Raw genomic sequence first — 5,256 nt, forward strand, 5'->3', positions numbered from 1 at the left:
GTGATCTCGTACTAACACATACTCTCTAAATATTGAAGAACTTGCATGCGGCCTTCAAGCCACAACCGCGGTATGAGTTCTGATCTCAGACTTTGGTTTGGGGGCTGCTGGCCCCTTCGCGTCGACAAGGAAACTATGGACGACAATGGGTTCAGAATTAGAATAGAATGAAGACCCTATCGAACAAATAGAGGAAAGGGCGGAAAGGGGGAAAAGTAAAGTCTATGCCACATATGGCACGAAAAGGAAATCCAATTTCGTTAAGACTTGATCTGAATCGTAGTTTAGATCCAAGTCGGTTCAGTGAGGGCGACCGCGAAAGTCACCGAATGGGTTCGGTCCGTCTTTTCCTGATCTTTGTTTGTCCCCCAAAAAAGGCGTGAGAGGACGTTGCAAATGTCTGGGACGGATACGACTTTTTCTAACGCTAGAAGACCACAGGAAGAAACCCGGGACCAGAGCATGTCGTGAAAGACGCACACGGGGCGGGCGTGCTTCGACCGTGTCTCCGGGGCACAGTTGAATGTAGATATCATGAACGCGAGGATAAGGATACCAGGCCGAGAAACCCGGACAAGTACTCCCCTAATGTACCGATCGCTAGCGCATCCAGGGCCCCGGCGCCCAGCTCTGCTGGAGAGGCCGTCACTGATCTGAAAAGTGCGTCTGCGGTTCGGATAGACTGATTCTGCGAACGCCTAGCCCCAGGAATCAATAAAAAACAAGTGCTAAGTTTCATTTCAGATCAGTGAACAAACCAAAAAAGAGACCTTTCGCGCTCGACGCCACACTATGCTCCGCTTCAACAAATGAGAGTTTTCGGTGGAACCAGTGAACCACGCGAGCTGGTTAGATGCGTGGGGCTGAGGGCTCGTAGTACCTGATAGCGCAGCCATGCAGTGGAAGGGAAGGAGCCTAAATCGACCCCCTTCTTTCTTTTTTATTCAAAGACACAAAAGCAAGCACAATACAACGAGAATGGACTCTTGGATGAGACTAAGCAGCTACCGTTCCGACGCGCCCCTGACCCTATCTTGATTCAAACCAAAAACCCTCTCTAAGGTGGAGCCTAGTTGAAGCTGTCATTCAAAGAAGAAATGGGAATCCAAATCCACTTTTAGGGATATAGATGAAGTCTCGCTCAGTAAAGAGAGTTGTAGATTCGTAGAAGAGGATCAGAGTACGCGCGCTACAAAAGGCAGCTAGCCAATGAAAGTAAGTGGAAAGAATATAGTACTTTTGTACTGACCCCTCCGGGGCCCCCGGTTGTTTTGGCGCGCCCTACCCCAACGTTAGACTATTGCCTTTTTAGCCTACGCTTGCTGCTTGCAGCATGGATTCGATAGATCTATCGAATCCATGCTTCCCCCGCCCCGAAGCGAGACTCTATCCAGATCTCAAAGAATAACGAGCTAGGCGGCCGGCGGGCAAAGAAAGGGGGCGGGGCGTTTACTTGAAAATGACAACCGCCTGTTCCAGCAGCGGGGGCCTTGCACGAAAGCAAACCTACGATTAAGTAGCAGTTGCTTTCGCTGATGGGCCCAGTGAGGGGGGGCATTGTCCCTCAGTTCTTACCAACCTCAGGTGTGTACATCTAACTTATTATCTTCTTTTTTCATGCAAGCCTGACCTCAGCTGTCCATTTCTTATTCATTCAGGGCGCCCCTAGTGGACTTGGCGGTGCTCCTTTCTCAAACCAGAACAACTCTGAACGTTAGGGAAAATAAGGGAAGACCACCTGAGCGAACCGACCGAAGGGACTTTACTTATCCGAACCGAACGTTAGCGGCTTAAGCTAAGCCTATCACGAGCTGCGTTGCTGCTTGATGGGCGGGGAGGAAGATCTCAAAGTATGGGGCAAAGGATCAAGCGCTTTGACTTTGCTTTGTCCCCCGGGATCCACCACAGGTTGGGTTTGAGAGCCGTGTGATGGGTGACTATCTAGCACGGTTCAGAGAGCACGTGTATGTAGTCTGCGCTGATGAATGGAAGCCCCCGCCGCAAAAAAGAAGCATCTCTTCCCACGGCTCTATCACCATTGACTCTATTTATTATTATGGTAAATCATTGTATCAAGATGTCAATCTTAGATCTTATTTTAGTTCGATACGTCCACCTACGAAACTCGCCCTTGGCTTTCCTCTCGGTAGGTGTATTATTCTACATTTTCCCAAAAAGGACATTCATTCATTTCTTTCTTCCCGGGCGATCACCACGACTAAAACTAAAACAAGACAAGAAATCAAGACCCGTACTACAGGAAAAGGGCTGGTGGCCGACATTTGGGAAAGTCGGGCCGATCGGGTGTCTTCATTCAAGCGAGGGTACAGAGGAAGAACGAAACGAAGTGAGAGGCTGGGGGCAGGGAAAAGAGTCGAGCCGATCGACCGGGAGAAGCAAAACGAAATCCGGATTTGGCCGAAAAACATGCAACGTTATGGATACCATTACTGATAACCATCGAGAAAGAAGAATTTTGATAAATCACTTCGGGTGAGCGGGGCCTTCAAGCGGCCTCAATACGTCGGGGTTGTAAATGACATACCTTTCCTTATGGGAAATGCCGCCTCCTTACTAAAAAGGAATAGAATCAAGTTATTTTTACCAAAGAAGTCCCGCTCTGACGGCCCGAAGAGTCATCTACTAAAAAGGACCCTCCCCGCTATGCACCCCTCCTAGAATTATTCGGTCATGCAATACTTTTTTAATACTAAGAATAAAATGCATTTTGACCCGTCCTAGTTCTCAATCATTTCGTGGCATCGGGTGTGGCTGAACCATCTACGATGGGGGGAGCGAAGGGAGGAAGCTTAGATAAGAGAATACGTTCTCGCATCGCTTTTTTTTAGAAAGCTCTACCAGCGAGAAAAAGTGTTTGGCCCAAGCCAAAAAGAGGTTTATCCACTTCATTCGCCAAGCGAATGATCTTCGCTTCGCGGGAACAACAAAAACCACCATGTCGCTCTTTCATTTCTTTGGTGCTACCTTCTTTTTTTCAAGGGATGGGGTTGGGGTGTATAATAACCCTTTTTTTGAGTACGCCTGGAAACAACTCCTAGCTCAATTTAGGATCAAATGTAGGAACCTCATGGGTAAGGATAAGGTAATGGAATTGATAGAGAAATTCATAGACCTAGGTAGGATAGGAAAATTGATAAAGGGAATAGAGATGATGATAGAGATCATATTGAGAAAGAGGATAATTCCGTACGGGTACAACTCTTATTTGAACGAAGTGCAAAAAATGCGATCTTTTTTGTCTAAGAACAGACACTAATACCTTAATTGAGTCGGTAAAGATCAAATCTATTTATCAAAGTGCTTCTCTGATTGCTCAAGACATCTCTTTTCAACTGAGGAACAATCCAATCTCATTTTGTTCAATTTTTAGTAAAATAGTGAAGGATATTCCATTAATAATGCCAAAAGGGGTGGAGGGGATACGTATTTGTTGTTCTGGTCGATTAGGGGGTGCTGAAATAGCTAGAACTGAATGCGAAAAGTATGGAAAAACATCTTGTAATGCATTTAACCAGAAAATCGATTATGCTCCTGCGGAAGTATCTACTCGTAACGGAATTTCAGGTGTCAAAGTGCGGATCTCATATAGTCAAAATAAGAAGGGACGTGCTATATCCGAAACGTACGAAATATAGTAAATATTTTAAATGCAGATGTAGTAGGGGTCGCGAACCGGATGGTACACAACTTGGTTTTGGAAGATATGGCACCAAAAGTTGTAGAGCTGTTCGTCTTTCATATCGAGCCATTGAAGCAACGCGTTGGGCTACAATCGGACAATTCCATTGTGCTATGAGCGGACAATTCCGAAGAAATTGTAAGATATGGGTAAGAGTTCTCGCAGATCTTCCTATTACGGGGAAACCCGTAGAAGTTCGAATGGGAAGAGGAAAAGGAAATCTGACGGGTTGGATTGCTTGTGTGTCCACGGGACAAATCCCATTTGAAATGGATGGTGTGAGTTTGTCAAATGCTCGACAAGCCACTAGATTAGCGGCGCATAAACCATGTTCGTCAACCAAGTTTGTTCAGTGGTCGTAACAAATTGGTTAGTGGGGAAAAACTGGGCCGGGACTCAAAATAATTTGGAGAAGTGTTTGTTCCTGAACGAGGGAAGTGCAAAGACAAAGAGGGATAGGGAGCTCGCCTCCTTTTTTGTAATCGCCGAAATTGTACGACGACCCTTCTTGTTCCAGGCATACGACCCTGAGACGTGACGGTGTCACTTTTCTGGCCCGGTAAAGTGACAGTTATATAAATAAGAATAAGAAAGAGAAGCGTGATGTTGTCATGTTGTCAGCAATCAAATTATCATAAATAGATAGTATGGTTGCATTGTTTCAATTTCTGTTCATACTCTGATTGCTGTGGCTGCAGCTCAATCTTGGCAAATCTCTCAAATGGATGTCAAAAATGCTTTCCTTCATGGTGATTACATGAGTTTTTTCTATATGCAGCCACCTCTGGGTATTGAAGTTCCTGATGGTCATTTTTGTCGCCTTCGAAAGGCCCTCTGTGGGAAAAAAGCAACCACCTCATGCTTGGTTTGAGCGGTTTAGCTCTGTGGTTCAAGCAGCTGGTTTCTCTTCTATTGAGCATGACCCTGCACTTTTCACACATACATCTGACCGCGGTCGTACCTTGCTTCTTCTCTATGTTGATGATATGTTGATCACTGGAGATGATCAGAAGTACATTGCATTTGTTAAGAAAAAGTTGAGTGAGCAATTCAAGATGTCAGATTGATTTTCTCTCAGTTATTTTCTGGCAATTGAGGTTGATCAAACTAATGATGGTTACTATCTCTCTCAGCATCGCTATACTCAGGATTTGATCTCACGCTTAGGTCTTACTGATACACACACTGCCGCTACACCCACGGAGCTCCATCTCCAATTGCACCCTAGTAATGGTACTCCTCTTGAGGGATACCAGTCGCTATCGTCATCTTGTAGGCAGCCTTGTGTACCTCACTGTGACCCGGCCTGACATTGCTCATGCAGTCCACATTTTCAGTCAGTTTGTCAGTGGTTACTTGAGGGAGATGCAAATACTTCATTCTTCCATAGTGCTGCCAATGGAAGACACATAAAATGTAATATTGCTTCTTTGGAACATGAAGGAAATGTTATATAAGATGAGTTAGAGTTGCAAGAACACATTTCTAGTTACTCTAAGAGACTATTTGGTTTAGAGGACAGGGGGGACATATCTCTTGGTGGAAGCCCCTTGGTC

General features: G+C 45.4%; 1 pseudogene; it reads left to right on the top strand.

Moving 5' to 3' along the window:
• The first annotated feature begins 233 nt into the window (after positions 1-233).
• Positions 234-3,776, top strand: LOC123123875 (ribosomal protein S3, mitochondrial-like; annotated as a pseudogene).
• The last annotated feature ends 1,480 nt before the right edge of the window (positions 3,777-5,256 follow it).

This window comes from Triticum aestivum, chromosome 5D, assembly GCF_018294505.1.
Source record: "Triticum aestivum cultivar Chinese Spring chromosome 5D, IWGSC CS RefSeq v2.1, whole genome shotgun sequence".
Lineage (NCBI taxonomy): Eukaryota > Viridiplantae > Streptophyta > Magnoliopsida > Poales > Poaceae > Triticum > Triticum aestivum.